Here is an 18,147-nt window from a genome sequence, read left to right on the forward strand (position 1 = left end):
TCCAATCTCTGTCAGTACCACTAACTTCGATCTTTGAGTTAGTCCTAATGTAAGTCTTTTACATTGCAAATCACTTCAACAGTTAAGATTTCATTCATCCTTCCAGAAACCTATAACCTGGTAGATTTTACTAGTAAGAAAACCAAGACTTACTGAGTCACACAGGTGACAAAGATGCCGCTATCCAAATCCAGGTATCCTTCCACTATGTCATTTCTTTAATCTATAAAATGAGAAGATAGCAACTCTTATTAAGTTTTGGATTGTTTGTTCACTTATAAACTATGTTATTTATAACTTGGATGTTATTTAAAACATGAGTATATAAAAAAGAGGAATTCATGTGTCTCCAGAAGACAAGATAAAGATTGCAAAGGAAATATTTAACATATTTTGGAAAGCACATTAGCATCAAACACTGCAGGAGCATTTCTGAACATGGCAGTACAGGCAAACCATGCACCCCAGTCTTTGAGAACATTTTTTAGGTCTTTCTAAAATTTTTCAAGGAATTTTTTACATGACAGTAGCATATATAAGTGCTTGAAATGCTATTCATATTTTCTTATGAGTTTTTGAAAAGTTATATTGAAATATTACATTAGCTTTTGAGGAAGTACTGCATATAATTCTAAGGTTTAATGAAATCAGACTGGTGTCTCCCCTTTTTAGTTGAATTGATGAGATATCTGAAATGTTGCCCATCTTCTACCTTGTCCATACTGCATATAATTCTAAGGTTTAATGAAATCAGACCGGTGTCTCCCCTTTTTAGTTGAATTGACGAGATATCTGAAATGTTGCCCATCTTCTACCTTGTCCAAACATCAAGTTCCCTGGATTAGTAACCAATGTGAGAAGCTTGTCACCTTGAATGAGAACAAACTGGTACCAGCTATAGCCTCTCTCATACCCCACACTGCTCAGTTGGTGTATCTACCACTCCTGTGTACAACTCTTCATAGCATATTTGTAAGAGCTGTGGTTTTGACCATCACAGAAGAGAAATATCAGAGCTGGCAACCACAACAGCTATGACCGAAGAGAAGATTAGAGCTGGGTGGAGAGTTAGTTTCTTGGGGTGTAGAGAACCCTGATTTCACCATGCAGAGGGGTGTTAAACTGAACGGTGACATCTCTTTAGTAACTCTCTGAAAGTGTGCCCAGGGCTCCTGGACGATAGGTGAAGTCTCTGTACAAGTTTGAATATTCTGAAGGAGCAAATAACTAGCATTTTAAAAGAAATTTTACATTTGTAGAGTAAGAAATTTTTCTATAGATTTCATATTCTTTCTTAGAAATGCTTCCACAAAGAGATAATATATGAAAAACCCATTTTGTAAAAGTTTAAGTTTTTAAGTTAAACAACAATTGAAAATAAAATATTCCCTTAGAGAATATTGGGATCTTGATTTTAGCTATTTTGCCAATTTAACAATTATTGACATAGCTTAGCAATGACATATGACTAATAGTAAAGTGCTTGTGGCTTTGCCCTTGGGTATGGTTCTAATAGTAAGCTTGTGGCTTTGCCCTTGGGTATGGTTAACAAATAGTCTGCAGATGTTTTTGTTGCACTTGAAGCTTGCCTGTTTATCCTCTCAATGGGGTATTTCATTGAGCAAAAGTTTTTGTGGAAGCCCAATTTATTACTTTTTTTTTCTTATATGGATTGTGCTTTTGGTGTCATGTCTAAGAACACTTCATCTAGTCCTAGGTCCTGAAGGTTTTCTCCTATTGTCTTCTAAATGTTTACACATATATAATGCCCAATACACTAATACTTCTATCCTAATTCATATCCCATGTAATCAGGGTCTCAGAAGAACAAATGACTCATTTGTAAAGATCACTGGAAAAGGCTTATAAAGTGACCATTTATAAAGGTGCAGGAAAAGAGGAACCAATGGATGAGGCAGGGTAGTAACAGTGGAGTACTATGCCCTCCTTTAGACCTGATGGGGAAAGAGGGAGAACAGGTACTAGGGCCCAGAAGGAGCAGCTGTAGCTGTGGAAATCCTTGAGGCAGGAGCTGTGGCCTGGATGGAAACTCAGCAGGAAGGGAGATAGAATATACACCTTAACTTTACCTTCTTCCCTCCCACCTGCTGGCACCAGATGCCGAAGAGCATGTAGTCCACAAAGGGCATGATATCAAGACCAGTTGGATTTTAGGAAAGGTATCAGAATCCCTACATTTAGATTCTTAAGGTACAAGCATAAATAAAAAGGAAGCAAGAGGGAGAGAGACATCAGAAATCCAAATGTCAATTTGTTAGACTTTTCTGATCATATCAATGCTGCATGTATTCACTGCTTTTAAAATAAAATATATACAACACAAGAAATGCTTACTCTGAAAGTAAAGCAGAAACTTCAAGCTTTGCTGTTTTTCTTCTCTCCAAAGGGCAAGCAATCCTGAGCAGCCTTGAGTAATGGCATTGCTTTTCCCCAGCCTATGGGCACTTTCTGGACTGCTAAGCATAATTAAACTGGGTAGGGTTGGGGATGGGGAGCAGAGATTGCTAGGAAGGAGAGAGAGCCAGTGGATGGCAGGTGGTTGTCATCTAGGCATTTTGTTGATGTGGAACTGGACATCCTTGCAAAGGGCAGGGCTTCAGAGAGATTGGGAGAGAGAGAAGTGGTTAGAAAACAAGCAGCAAAAAGCCCTGAAAACTAGGACCAATAGAGGAGGGCATAACTGTGACCTAGGACCAGTGAAGAGTCTCAAGGTCAGTTGGGAATACAGAATCTCAGATCTCAGAACAGCCTACAAGACTCTATCCTGATGAGGAGAAGGGTCTACAGAACCCAGGGCTGGACTTGTGACTCCCCATCTGAAGAAGAATCTGAGTCTGTTTACATTATACCTGTTTAAATTTAGATTTGTGTCTGAAAAATGAATGGAAGATCCAATGAATTATTGGGCATGGAAGGTCCAATGTGATGATGTCTGAAAAATGAATGGAAGGGCATGGAAGGTCCAATGAATTATTGGGCATGGAAGGTCCAATGTGATGGCTGAGAAAAGCAAGATGGGGTTAAAAAGGTTTGCTCTGGATGGGAATTCTTTTTATTCATTCATTAAACAGACACTTATCAGGTTCCTACTAAGTGCCAGCTCTCTTGGCGCTTACATTCTCGTAGGGAATGCCATCAAAGGAAAAAAAGGATAATAGAGATAATTTCTAGAAAGTGACTAATGTTATGAAAAAAATAAAAGAGTGATTTGATCATAACTGGGAATGAGAGATGGAACTGCCACACTAGTTGCAGAAGACCTTTCTGAGGTGACTTTAGAGTTGAGATTTCTTGATGGACTGAAGTGAGTTCTTCACTGGAAAATCTGAGAGAACTGCAAAAAGCTAGTGCAAAGTAGCTTGCCCATTTAAGGAGCAGAAGTAAGGTGGTGAGGTGAGAGCAGAGTGAGCCAGGATGAAATTATACAAGATAAAATGAGAAAAGTGAGAGGCTGGGGCCAGATCCCACCGTGGGAAGGGCTGGAAGTGCTCCTTGTTCCATCTCCAACCTGAGCTGGAACACTCAGCCTCAGTGCTGATCAAGTAGAACGCACTGATGACAATGTCCCGTGGCTACAACTACTGCAACCAAGTTGATGAATTTGTAGTTAAGGGCCTCCCTGAACCAGCACTGTCATGCCTTATTACCTTCACGTTAATCAGTATACAAGTATAGTGCAGACCATTAAGTAGGAGCCAATAGGGATTTGATAGATGACCACTCAACAAAATGGCAACAAATACACACCTATCAACAATAGAATCTAAAAATCAAAATAAATGAATAAGAAATCTAATGAACAGAATAAACTGGTGAATAAAACAGAATCAGAGGCATGGAAAAGGAACAGACTGATGATTCTCAGAGAGAAGGGGGATGGGGAACAGGAAGAGATTAAACAAAGATCTTATATGCAAATATGTATTACCTATGATGTCCGAAGGCCTGGGGTGGGGTGAGAATTGGCTGGAGTGCGGCAATGGGGGGAGTGGGGAGAAAGAGGGACATCTGTAATACTCTCAACAATAAAGATTTAAAAAACGAAACAAAACAAAAAGAAAAACATTCTCATGTAAGGTAATTTAAAAATATTCAGCAACTAGTCTGATATGGGCACTGACCAATCAGAATGGACACTGGCCTTAACCTAGGAGCAGAATCTACAGGCTTCCTGCTGAGTCAGGCATTGCAGGATGGTGGGAGAAGTTGAGGAGATGGCAGGAAAGGGATTAGGGTGGCACTTGGGAATTCACTGCAGTGGATGTTTACCAACCAGCATGGCAATGTTTTAGTATTTTAATAGCTGGCACAGCCTTCTTGGTGTGTGTGTAGGCCAAGCATGTCAAACTCGTGGCCCACAACAAACATCTTTGTCTTTTATTAGTGTGGATATGCATTACCTATGGACACAGACAATAGGATGGCCAAGGCCTGGGGTGGGGCGGGAACAAGGTGGAGGGAGGCAATGGGGGGTTGAGGTAGGGGAGAGAGGGACATCTGTAATAATCTCAACAATAAAGATTTTTATAAAAAAGAAACTGGGGAGGAAAAAAGGAAATTCTACCACTTGTGACAACATGGATAGACCTTGAGGGCATATGCTAAGTGAAATAAATTAGAGAAAAACAAAAAAATAATGGACTACAGACCTAAAACTATAAACTCCAATACCATAACCAATAGACAGAGACAAAACTATAAAACTCCTAGAAGATAACTTAGGAGAAAACTTAGATGACTTCAGGTATGGCGATGACTTTTTATATACACTACCAAAGGAACAATCCATGAAAGAAATAATCGATAAACAAATGTCATTAAAATTAAAAACTTCTCTGCAGAAGACAATGCCGAGAGAACACAAGCACAGAAATATTTGCAAAAGACACAACTGATAAAGGACTGTTATCCAAAAAATATACAGAACTCTTCAAACTCCACAATAAGAAAACAAACAACCCAATTAAAAAATGAGAGAACACAAGCACAGACAAGAAGAAATATTTGCAAAAGACACAACTGATAAAGGAACTGTTATCCAAAAAATAGACAGAACTCTTCAACTCCACAATAAGAAAACAAACAACCCAATTAAAAAATGGGCCAAGGACCTTAACAGACACCTAACCAAAGAAGATATACACATGGCAAAGAAGCATATGAAAAATGCTCCATGTCATCAGGGAAATGCAAATTAAAACATCAATGAGATACTACTACATACCTATTAAAATGGCCGAAATTCAGAAAACTGACAACACCAAATGCTAATGAGATGTAAAGCAACAAGAACTCTCATTATTGGTAGGAATACAAAATGTACAGCTACTTTGGAAGACAGTTTGGTGGTTGCTTACAAACTAACCATACTGTTACCATACAATCCAGCCATCATGCTCCTTGGATTTACCCAAAGGAGTTAAAAACTTATGTCCAATAACAACCTGCATATGAATGCTTATAGCAGCTTTATTCATAATTGCCAAAACTTAGAAGCAATCAAGATGTCCTTCAGTAGGTGAATGGATAACTACACTGTGGTACATCCAGACAATGGAACGTTATTCAACACTAAAAAGAAATGAGCTATCAAGCCATGAAAAGACATGGAGAAACCGTAAATGCATATCACTAAGTAAAAGAAGCCAGCCTGAGAGGGCTACATATTGTATAATCCCAACAACAGGGCATTATTGAAAAGCCAAAACGATGGAGACAGAAGTTCAGTGGTTTCCAGGGGGAGGGGGGGAGGAAGGGGAAGGAAGGATGAATGGTCAGAACACAGAGGATTTTTACACAACGAAAATATTCTGTAGGATATCACAGTGATGGCTGTATGTGCATATATTTGTCAAAACTCATAGATTATACGACTGGAAGAGTGAGTTGTAATGTAAACTATGGACTTTGGGTGATTATGATGTGTTAATGCAGGTTCATCAATTGTAACAAAGGTGCCACACTAGTGGGAGATGCTGATAATGGGGAAATATGCATGTGTGGGGGCTCGGGGTATATGAGAAATCTCTGTACCTTTGTCTCTATTTTTCTGTGAACCTAAAAAAACTGCTCTAAACAAATAAAGTCCTAATTTTAAAAAAAACAAAACAAAAACACCCTAGAAAAGATGGTCATGTCATACAGACACATGTCTGTTGGTGTGATGGTCACAAATAAGGATTTTTTTTTCCCTGCGGATTCCTTTAGTTGTTGGCTACTTGTGGAATTCTCTGTACCCCAAAGCTCTGCTGTTATCAAAGGATGTGTTTAACAGTTATCTCTTTGCTGCTGTCTCAGGCCTTCAAAATAACTTTGTAGGACATTAAAATACCATGACTATTTATGAATTGGCTTCCATTAAAGCATTTGGCACTATTCTTAAATAAATTATCTGCAAATTTCCCCTGTTATTTAAGAAAAGAATAGAGTTCCCACCTCTACAAAGAGCATCTATATATATTTAGAATTTTGAATATATTTGCCAATTTGTTTAAATTATAGGCATTGGAAATAGACTCATGAGAGAAAATTATGTGATCAGCAACAAGCCTAGGAATTTTTAAAAATTCAAAATTGTCTAGCACTGAATATTTGCAACATGTTCATGGGGAGGGAGAGAGAGAGACCTATACAATCTAATATGATCAAAACACACTTCAAGATTAAAATCTTCATTTAAATGATCTATGTTGCCTGACCTTCCTTCAGAAAGTTCAAGGCTTTTTGTGGAAAAGCCCTTCTTGGAAGGCCCTAGAGCCTAGATTGAATAGCCACTGTTCAATAGCAATTTTCTACATTCCACTCCGAGTCATGTTGCTCTGCCTTTTCAGATGTATCCTGATCATCTTTTCCTATTCCATGAAAATGTAGTGAAAGCCACCTTTCCCAGTGAGCTTCCTTCTTTGGAGGGGTTGGCCAGGTCCCTTCCCTCCCAACATCGAGCAGGGGCATCACTTCTCAGGGAGGGAGGTGGAAAGGGATCTGAGAAGGACGCAAATTCCTTGCCCAAGGCCTACATGTGGATGGGGAAATTTTCTCTTTTCTTAGCAACTCAGAGATCCTGACTGGCATCACCTCCCAGGACTCCAAATGCTTCCTTTCTTGTCATAATCCTCTTAAGTTCTTTTTTTCCCCATTCCCCTGTGATTCTGTCAGTGTTTCTCACTCATTCTCTGCTGGGCTTGGTGCCCCTCCTCCACTCTGCAAGCCTCACCAGGGCACAAGGAAAGAGGCCTAGAAGGCTTTCAAGTTTATGGCCCATTATAGGTGAATGCTGGGAGGTGTTCGCCATGACTGCGGAACTAATCAGTTATCTTAACACTAAGGACAGTAGGGCTAGTGTTTGTAGATAGCTAAATGTCACTGCTTATTTTAATTGCAAGGAAAAAAGAAAATCAGTTTTATGAATCACTGGTCAATACTTTGAACCTCCCAATCCCCACGCCCCCCCCAAAAAAAATCCACAAAATCAACCACCAGAGCACACCAATTAAGAAAGAAAGGGGAGTTCAAACTCAAAAGAAAATTCTTTGCTCAGTGAACAAAACTAAAGGCGAGGTAATCACTGCTACTGCAGAAATTTTAAATGAAACAAAGAGATGTGCCTTATGTTCAGATGAGGCTCATGAAACTGACTCTCAGATTCCATATTCAGAGTTCATCACAAAACCATGGAATGTGGATTAAGCTACTGGGAAAGGTAAAATACAAAGCAACAAGGACAGAGAAATTTTAATCATGAACAAAGATTACCATAATCCCCAGGTGGGCTTACTTTTGAAAGAAGAGGCTCTCCTACAGGACAAACATTCCTAAAACAATAGGAGTGGTGTATAAAATTAACCCAAGTATGATAGGCTAATGTTTGGTGAATCAGGATAGGTAGTTTGTAAAAGGCTTAGCCCAAATCATTGAGTACTTCACTCCCAACCACGAGTTTTGCTTGGCACATAGCATGATAAAATAGCAATCCAACAGAATGGGAAAGCAGGTTTAAGTTGCTGTGAATCCGTGAAAGAAAAAGTTTATTGAAATAGATTATCTTGGTGATATAGTTCTGCAAATCAACGAAATAATATATTTAGTGGAAACTGCAAAATCCATTTTCCTTCTTTTTCTGGGCACAGCTAGACCAAATTTCCCAGCGTCCCTTGGGGTTAGGTGCAGCCATAGAATGTGAGAAGTGATAAATGCCACTACTTGGCCTCAGCCTTAGGACACTGGGCATGTTTCATGTCTTTTCTCGTTCCAGTGGAAGGAAACTGGATAGGGGGCAACTTTGACCGATGGCAATAATGCTCTCAGGGTGCTTGTGCAAACTGAAGGAAAACACTGATGGATCTTTGAATGATCTCATGGAGCCAAGCTGCCCTTGTTGTAAGAGAAAAAACCCTCTATGTTCTTCAAGCCATCGTATGTAGCAACTGTTTATTATGTCACTTTATCTTTACTGTAAATAATACCTTTTCCTTGAAGATATAGCTTTTTCTCAGGATAATGAATGTCATATATTTGTGAGGACATAGATAATTGATAGGGGATATAGGTCATAACTGTTAAATGGGGCAAAGTTCACACATCCATAATGGCATCCAATCATAATTAATGTGAACCAATTAAGTTAACCATCCATGAATGCTAATAAATTTTAGTAATATTAATAAATGAATTTCAGTCATCATGAGCAATTAAATACACAGTTTATTAAAGGAAACTAAGAAACAAAAGGAATAAAATACCATCAGTGTTTCACATATTGAAGAGATTTGGACCTTATCTGGAAATTGTTAACATTTGATAAGTGTTGTCAGAGTTAAATATTCATTCTTAGGATTTTTACAAATTTGTTTATCCAGAAAGTAGCTTTGAAAGATGTAAAACATATTTTATATTTCATGTCTGACAGTTATGCACTTATTGAGGTCATTTTCAACCTTATTCATTTATTAACAGGTCTGCAACAAATAACAACCCTGATTTTTGTGACAACGCAAGTCTTGTCTACTAGAAATGTTTATATTTAGTTGTGAAATCTGCTTCTGGTTACTGGGGAGAGGGTAGTAAATACTGTGAATTGGTTAAGCAATAAGGGGTCTGTGTAAAAAAGTAATAGAAATTAAAAAGAGAAAGATTCTACTATATAAGTCTCCTTCATAAATAATAATGACTAATATTTATTGAGTGCTAATTATGTGCAAGACACTATTCTAAATATTTTACATATATTAACTCATTTTATCCTCACAACAGCTTTGTGAGTGGCAGAGTAAAAATCCAGCTGAGAAAGTCCTGCCCTCTTTTTTTTTTTTTTTTACAAAATATGTTTGTACTAATTTCAGAGAGAGGGAGAGGGCAAGAGGGATAAAGACATCAATAATGTTTCTCTTGCATGGCCCCTACTGGGGATTGAACCCACAACCTGGGCATGTGCCCTGAGTGGGAATCAAACCATGACCTCCTGGTTCATGGATCAACACTCAACCACTGAGCAACCCCGGCCAGGCAGCCCTGCCCTCTTAACCACAATCCTGCTCTGTCTCATAGGGACCAGCAATACTAAAAGAACAATAATTAGTAACTGGTTATATAATAAGGAACATTTTCATGTGTATTATTAAACTGAATTCTCACAGCCTATGAGGTAGAAAATATTATGTCTGTTTCACAGATTCAAAACATTTGAAGAATTCCATCACTTACCCAATGTTACATAACAAGAGATTGCAGACTAAGGGCATAGAATTTCTGAATCTGAATTTTCTAATCCTAGTGCATTGTCTTTCATTTCAACAAGTAATCAGAATTTTATTTGTCAAAAATATAAGCCAGGTCTGATAACAACTAGTTGTTTTTGCTGTTATTTCCTGTTGCATTTCCCACACATAGCACATAGTAGGGATTGAATAAAAATTTATTGGCGGAATGCAGCTCTAATCTCAGGCTGGAGTTAGTGGAATAGGGCCACTGCCTTTGCTTACACCCTAATGTACTATATAGTGATGATATCTGTGGCCTCAATTCTACAGTGACCATGCTCTCCACAAACATCCCTCAACATCCTCAGGGGGATGAGACTAGATTATCTTTGGTCCTTTGGTGAACTTGCTGACACTAATTGCACTTACAGTCCCCAAAAGATCCTCGCTTAAGAAAATCCATGTTCCTGATCACTTTGGTGATGCTAGGGATGCCTAGTTTAAACCCTGTATCTGAGCACCTTCTTATCAGCTACACTAATGGATCAGATGGTAGATCCTTAACTAGTAATTAACCTCAGATGTTTTAGACTCATAAAATGTAACAGTGATTGAGTATAATACAAAACCAATACTAATAAGCATTAATACTAAATGAACAATCTTGATAGATTCTTCAATTTATTATTTTTTCTTATACTCTGTAAAAATGAACTTAATTCAACATGAAAAATAATTCTTTTTCCAATCAGGCTATTTACCATTCCTTCTACAGCATCACGTATAGAAATCAAAGATTTATGGCGTCTTTTAAAAAATAAGTAATTACTTGCATGCATTAACTGAAGTATTGTAAACTTCATGAAAATCAGCGGTACTAATACTTCCTCTTGCTTATATGATTTGAGATGCTTTTAGTCCTTTAAGTTTTATGGAATCATGCTTCTTCATCGATGGGGCAGGTAAAGGGTAAAAAATGGAGGATACAGAAATGCATGTGAGGCCCTAGCCGGTTTGGCTCAGAAGATAGAGCATTGGGCTGTGGACTGAAGGGTCCTGGTTCTAATCCAGCCAAGGGCACATGCCCAGGTTGTGGGCTCGAGCTCCAGTAGGGGGCATGCAGGAGGCAGCCGATCAATGATTCTCTCTCATCATTGATGTTTCTATCTCTCCCCCTCTCCCTTCCTCTCTGAAATCAATAAAAATATTTTTTTTTTAAAAATTCATGTGAGGAGGAAAGTAACATAATATTGTGCTAAACTGGTAGTGAGAATGATTTTTAAATGATGTTTGTCAAAAGATAAATTAATAAATTATTTTAAATTTTAAAATAAACGTCTCCAGAATAAATAATACTCAGTTTTTAAATGTTCTTATTTGTCTTTTCAAGATATTTCAAGTTCAATGAGAAGAGCATGACACAATGTACATAAGTCAAAGTCAACAGCCATTTACCTGACCACATAAGCTGGCTTCCTGCTGCTTTGAGAACATAAAAGGGTTAAAGTGGATTGTGATGAAATTGTACATTCCACTTGAAATGACAATATTGTGGTTAATGTGAAACCACAACGTTCATTGACTTCTATGGGTTACTTTATAAGTTCAAACTATTGGTCTCTCAACAAAAGATAGATGGTGTAGTGAAAACAGATCAACACTCCCTCTGTGTCTGGATGAGGCAGAAAGTTCCAATAGTCTCCTCCAAAGGTCTTCTGAATTATTTGGCTGGGATTGCAAAATCATAGCCAGAGACCTGGCAGTAATTCCAAATAGCTTTAAAAAGGATTATCCATTGAGACCAGGCTGAATTTTTTGAAATATTGTTTCTTGATCCTGAGATATGTCCAGTCACCTTAATCTAGTATCTATGTCTTAGAATTTGATTGTTGTAGTTGTTGCCACTTCATTATAAATGAGGAAGGTATTCAGTCATCCTGAATGAGGATATTTATATGTAAATAGAAGATGTTTTGCTTTGGCAATACCACTATTCCTGGGATTGAAATGTATATGATTTCCAAGTGCTATAGGAGCCACACACACACACACACACAATCATAATTTTAAAAGAACCAAAGACACTATGTATTTTGAATATTAATTTCTTCCTATTTTATGTCCAATATTTAGTACTCCAAAAGAAACACAGTAATTACAGTCTGCCTTACAAAAACGATTCCATGTGTTCCTCCAAACCATTATTTTACAATGAATGATTATTTTAAAAAATATATCATCATAGTTCACCCAGCATATCTTATTCACAATTCCATTGTTTTATTAAGTTGTTTCCTAAAGAACATGACAAACCCTATCTAATGTTGCAAATTAATTCAAAGTCTGATCTTCTAACAAACTACCCAGAAGTGATAGTTAAAAGTGGCATGGAACCCTAGCAGGTGTAGCTCTACTGGTTGGATTGTCATCCTGCACAGCAAAAGGTGTTGGGTTTCATTCCTGGTCAGGGCACATACTCAGATTTCTGGTGGAATCCCCAGTCAGGGTATGTGCAGAAGGCAGCCTATCAATGTCTCTCTCTCTCTTTCTCCTCTTCCCTTTCTCTCTCTCTCTCTCTCAAAAAAATCAATAAAGTATATTCTTTTAAAGTGGTATGAATAAAGAATTATTAGACTCCAATAAAAATTTAAATTAGAGCTCATTCCAAGAATTTCAGACCTCAAGTTCATCATGTTTGGTGTTCATTTAATTCATTTGAGTATTCATTTAGTGTTTTCTATGGAAGGAAAATAAAGAGGCCTAAGATTACTCTCAAAGAAGTTTCAAACCAATGGGGTAGACAGATAAAGTTCTAAGAGGTGATTAACTTTAGCCTCCTAGTAATCCTGCAAACACCATCTTTGTCTCATACTTGTATGTCATTCAGACCTCAAGTTGATTTCTGATCTACTTTCAAGGGAAGCAAATATTTCAAATTTCCATCAAATATTCTTTCTTAATTCTGTTTTAAAAATTCTTAAAGCCACCATGAGATAGCACCTCATGCCTGTTAAAATTTCCATCATCAAAAAGCCAAGAGATAATAAATGCTGGCATGGATGTGGAGAAAAGGGAACCCTTTTGCATTGTTGGTGGGATTGTAAATTGGTACAGCCACTATGGAAAACAGTGTGGAGGTTACTCAAAATTAAAAACAGAACTACAATATGGTCCAGCAATTCAATTTCTGGGAATATATCCAAAGGGAATGAAGATGTGAAATGTGATACATATATAAAGACATATATTATAACTTTTGTCCAATTAATATGCATATATGTATATATATATTACATATATTATATGTATATACACACACAACACATGCACTCACATACAATGGACTATTATTCAGCCATAAAAAGGAAATCCTACCATTTGTGACAACATGCATGAAACTTGAAGACATTATGCTAACTGAAATAAGTCAGACAAAAAAAGATAAATACTGCCCTAACCCATTTGGCTCAGTGGATAGAGCGTCGGCCTGTGGACTCAAGGGTCCCAGGTTCGATTCCGGTCAAGGGCATGTACCTTGGTTGCAGGCACATCCCCAGTTAGGGGGTGTGCAGGAGGCAGCTGATCGATGTTTCTAACTCTCTATCCCTCTCCCTTCCTCTCTGTAAAAAATCAATAAAATATATTTTTTTAAAAAGAAAGATAAATACTGTATTATCTCACTTACATGTGGAATCTAAAAAAGCAAACAAAAAGACCCACCAAACCCATAGAAAAATAATCAGATTTATGGTTACTAGAGGTGGGGTTGGGGGATGAATTGGATGAAGGTGGTCAAAGGTATAAACTTCCACTTATTAGATAAAAAAGTACCGGGTATGTAATGTACAACATGATGACTATAGTTCACAATGTTGTATGACACTATATAGGAAAGTTGTTAAGAGAGTAGCTACTAAGAGTTCTCATCAAAAGGAGAAATTAGTTTTTTTCTTTTATTATATTTAAATAAGATGATGGATGTTAACTAAACCTATTGTGGTAATCATTTAACAATATATGTAAATCAAGCTATCATGCTGTACACTTTAAACTTACACAGTGATGTATGTAAATTATTTCTCAATAAAACTAGGGGCGGGGGGACTGAGCAGACATTCAGAAAATTCTGCTTGCTGATTAAGGCTTTAATAAAATTACATAATAAAAATTAAGTTTGAGAGAAAAAATCTTAAAACAATGTAAAATATCTATTATCAAAATACAAGTAATCAGATATTGATCTTTTGTAGCTGAAATTTTAGAGTTAAAATGTTGGGATTCTTATAGAATATATGATTAAGCTATACATTATGATTCGATAAAAAAATATTCCACATTATATATGGAATTTGTGGCATAAAGTTATTACTCAGAAAAAATTATGTTTGCACTTTCATAGTCACAGCAATCCATTACTCTGCTTATATAATAGAGAAAAAGCAATTGTTTGTCACACTCTTATTAGGTTTTCCATACTGCATAAAAATGACATTTAAACACACACTTTTGGGAATGATAGTAGTAATCTATTCACAATTTTTGAGTCTCTGTATACATTTTGGCTTGGTGCTACCATATAATTGTGGTTACAAGTTGAAACAAAAATATAAAAGGATCCCTGGGAGGTAACCACCAGGAAAGTGAATTCAGCCAGTGTCCAATGTCCCAATTAATACATTCCCTCGATTTACTTATAAAACCCCACAGTAGCTGCAATTTCAGAGGTGAAGGACAGTAGGAACATTGCCATCTGCAGATCCAGTCTCTGAAAGTGAGGCAAATACCAAGATGAGACACACTGGAGAAGTAGCACAGTCCTCGGAAAGACCATACTAGCAGCAAAATGCAGAAAACATGCTGACAACCTCTGCCTTCTGGATTTCTGCAAAAATTAATACCCAGCATGTACAGAGCAAACAGCCAGTCTGCCTTAGGTACTTTGGTGGTTTATTCCTCTCAACCCCAGCATGAAATTGATACTGCTATATCCTCCTTTTATAGACGAGGAAACCAAGCCTTAGAGTTAGGTCACTCACACAAGATGACCATGAACAAGAGCCAACATTCAAATCACTGTACTCTTAGCCAGTACACTCCACCTTAAACTTTTCCAGGAGGTATTAGCCATTGTGGTCACACTATTCCTCTCTGTAAATTCCAGTGTCAGGAATTCACAAGAACAGTGGACAGGGCAACACAAACTAGCGAATGAAGAGTCATTATGGGATCATTATACAGATCCCATATGCCTCCTGTTTAGATATTAAAAATGTGGGGTCAGAGGTAGTAAGAAGTATAGTGTGGTGATGAAGCATGGAATTTGCAGTCATGTTTCTCAAGTGCCTCTGGTAAACTGGACCCCAGATAATGAACCACAGTCTGCTACTCACTTCAAAATTGGTGCACAATGCCAACAAGCCAAGGCCCTGGCAACTAGAGGCCCGTTCATTAAGATTAAGATGGATATTAGAATACTAGAGGCCCGATGCACGAAGATTCATGCAAGAATGGGCCTTCCTTCCCCTGGCTGCCAGCACCACCTTTGCTCTGGCCAGAGCCGCCTTTCTGTCTTCCCACGCTGCCCAGAGGCCCTGAGTGGCTGGGGCAGTGTGGAAAGCCCACCCCGTCCCCAGCCGCTCTGTGCCTGCATATGCAAATTAACCCATCTTTGTTGGGTTAATTTGCATACTCACTCCTGATTGGCTGGTAGGTGTTGTGAGGGTACGGTCAATTTGCATCTTTCTCTTTTATCAGTGTAGTTTGTCCCATGTAGCAGAGGAACCTAGAGACAGTGAGAGGTGTCAAGAAGGCTACTGCCAGAAATGATGGGGAAATGTCATTTTGGGAATGACTTTTTTTAAACAAAGGTAATGCCAAAGCAATCTGCCTGGGGTCACCTCTCAAAGAGAGGAGGGCAAGTTCCAGATGAGGGGTCCTTTGCTCCTGGATAGTCCAGGATGGACTGACTTGCTCTGGAGACTCCTAGGTGCTTTTTCTTCCAAGAGCCTAGTTTGCATTTGCATGATGTCCTCCATAGCACTGGTTACACATGTGTACAAACAGATCTCCCCACTGGAGTGCTGGAGGACAAGGAACATACCTTTCCATCTATGGATATACAGCACCAAGCCATGTGCCTAACACACAGACAGCACTTGGTAGTTACTGAATTAATAAATACATAAATAAACCAATCAGAGCAATCGATGGGGAAAAGCTTTACTGACCTGGAAGCAACCAAAGGTAGCCCCGTTGTTATTTAGGATTTAAAAATGCCATCCAATTTGTGGCATAAAGTTATTACTGACTATTTATTCAAGTTTTGAAATTTTGTTTCACTACCTATTCATCAGTACCTATGACAGTGCTAAAATAAAGTTACAATGAACTGAGGCATATAATGTATTATACTTAGAACAGAATGAAATGCCTCTTAAAGACATAAACTACATAGCCTGTAACTAATTATAAACTGTCTTCAAACCTCAGTTTGCTCATCTGCCAAATGGGGATAATAAATTAGCTGCACTTCATCAAAGGTTTAATCAGATTTTATATATATGCCAATTTAAACTTGACAAATGAAAGTCCTACATGATTATAATTACTACTAAATTTACTCCCTCAGAACATTAGAAACTAGTTACCAGTTATTGCATAATATATAATAAAGACACATTAAGAAATTAGTTCAGTTGCAGAGCATATAATGGCCCATAAATCATTTGTTTATATAAATGAATGTAGCTAGAGATAACAAGATAATTATTTAATGGAACAAGTTTAAAAAAATAGGCTAATTATCCAGTGGTAGAAGGCAACACATATTAACAGAGCTAAATACCTCCCCCCCTTTTTTTTTCTAGGAAAAATGAAAAGGGGAAATAAAGAGTAACAGTAGTAAATTTAATAAATGCTTGTGACATTGTAAACATTTTGCTAAGTAATATATTTCATTTCATTTCATTTCATTCTCACAACTACCCTATGAGGTGGAGACTCTTATCTGATTTTAGAGAAGAGACCAGTGCTTAGAGAAGTTAAGCTACTAGCCCAAGATCACCTATCATATTATTCAAACCCAGGAATATTGCCTCTACTGTATTTTGCCACTAAGAAATCAAAGAGGTGGAATAAAAGCCAAAATATGTAAGTTATTTCCTCCATTGTTATAACCTGGTTTTTTTGCTTAGTTTTAAGAAAATTTTTGTGGTTTTATTGTATCATGAGGCATTGAAACATCTGAACAAATCAATATCTGGACGGTGAGGCAGCTGCTTTCTCCTTCACTTCTTTGGGTTACTGGAGCAACTTTTTAGTAGATTTAAAAAAAAAAAAAAAAAGACAACCTTTTGCATTACTTAAGTCTTCCAAGGCATGCGCTGGTACAACACAAACTTCTAGTCTAGTGTCCAAACATCATGCACAATACCTAGGCAGCAGCAGCGCACTGGGCCCACTCCCACCTCAGTCCTGCTCATTTGTGTATGCTATTTGGAGCATCGGGAGGAGTGTGTATCTGGAAAAGGAGGGAGGAGGAAACAGCATGAGTGCCTGGCTGGGAGGAGGTCAGCCGAAGTTGTGCAGGGCAAGCCTGAACATGTCATTGGTGCAAACCCAAGCATCGTTGATGTTCTTCAATAGGAACAGCTGCTGGAACCCCATGATGGGGTCTTCAATGGCCTTGAGCTGGCCCACAACCGTGCTGAGGACGCAGCTGTCTGGCGCGGGCTGGTGGGCCTGTGCCGTGGTGCTGGGCTGGATTTCTGGAACGGAAGGCTAGACCACTTCTCCACAATGGCAGCCTTTCCTTGGAACTGCTGTCCTTCCCGCGTACGCCATGATGCGTCCATGAAATTGCGCCTCGTTGGGTTCTGTCGTTATCAAATAACTGGTAGTCATGTTGCATGAAGCTGGATCCAGTCTGCTCCCAAATTGGCTTGTCTCCCATTCTAGAGCGTCACCCAGCCTCGCTGAAACCCGAGGGGCTGGCCCGAAGGCGGCAGCGATGGCGGCAACCCCTGTTTTGTTTTGTTTTTTCATGGTTTGATTGGAATTGAGTCCATAGAACTGAATTTTTGAGAACTTTAGCTTTAGCATTCCCAAAAGTAACAACTTAACAAGAATATTTAGATTTGAGAAGCCTTTTAAAAAAAAAATCACACATGTATCTGTTAACTGTTTTGGATGTGAAATAACAATTTGAGAGTATTTCCTCAAACCACATGTTGTTTTCTTTTAAGGTATCTATTAAAATTAATTTTAATGTTTATCTATGTAATACATGCAAATGATATAAAAATTGAATACTATTAAAAAGCTCCCCATCCCATTCCCATGTCTCTCCACCCCCCCACACCAAATCCTGCAGCTCAAAGTAACCACTTTTCAGTAATTAAGTACATATTTTCAAATTATAAATACATATTTT

General features: G+C 38.0%; 1 pseudogene; it reads right to left on the bottom strand.

The window, feature by feature from the left end:
* Positions 1 to 17,248: 17,248 nt before the first annotated feature.
* Positions 17,249 to 17,701, bottom strand: LOC102246036 (annotated as a pseudogene).
* Between the last annotated feature and the right edge of the window lie 446 nt (positions 17,702 to 18,147).

The sequence above is a fragment of the Myotis brandtii genome, unplaced genomic scaffold, assembly GCF_000412655.1.
Source record: "Myotis brandtii unplaced genomic scaffold, ASM41265v1 scaffold374, whole genome shotgun sequence".
Taxonomy (NCBI): Eukaryota; Metazoa; Chordata; class Mammalia; order Chiroptera; family Vespertilionidae; genus Myotis; species Myotis brandtii.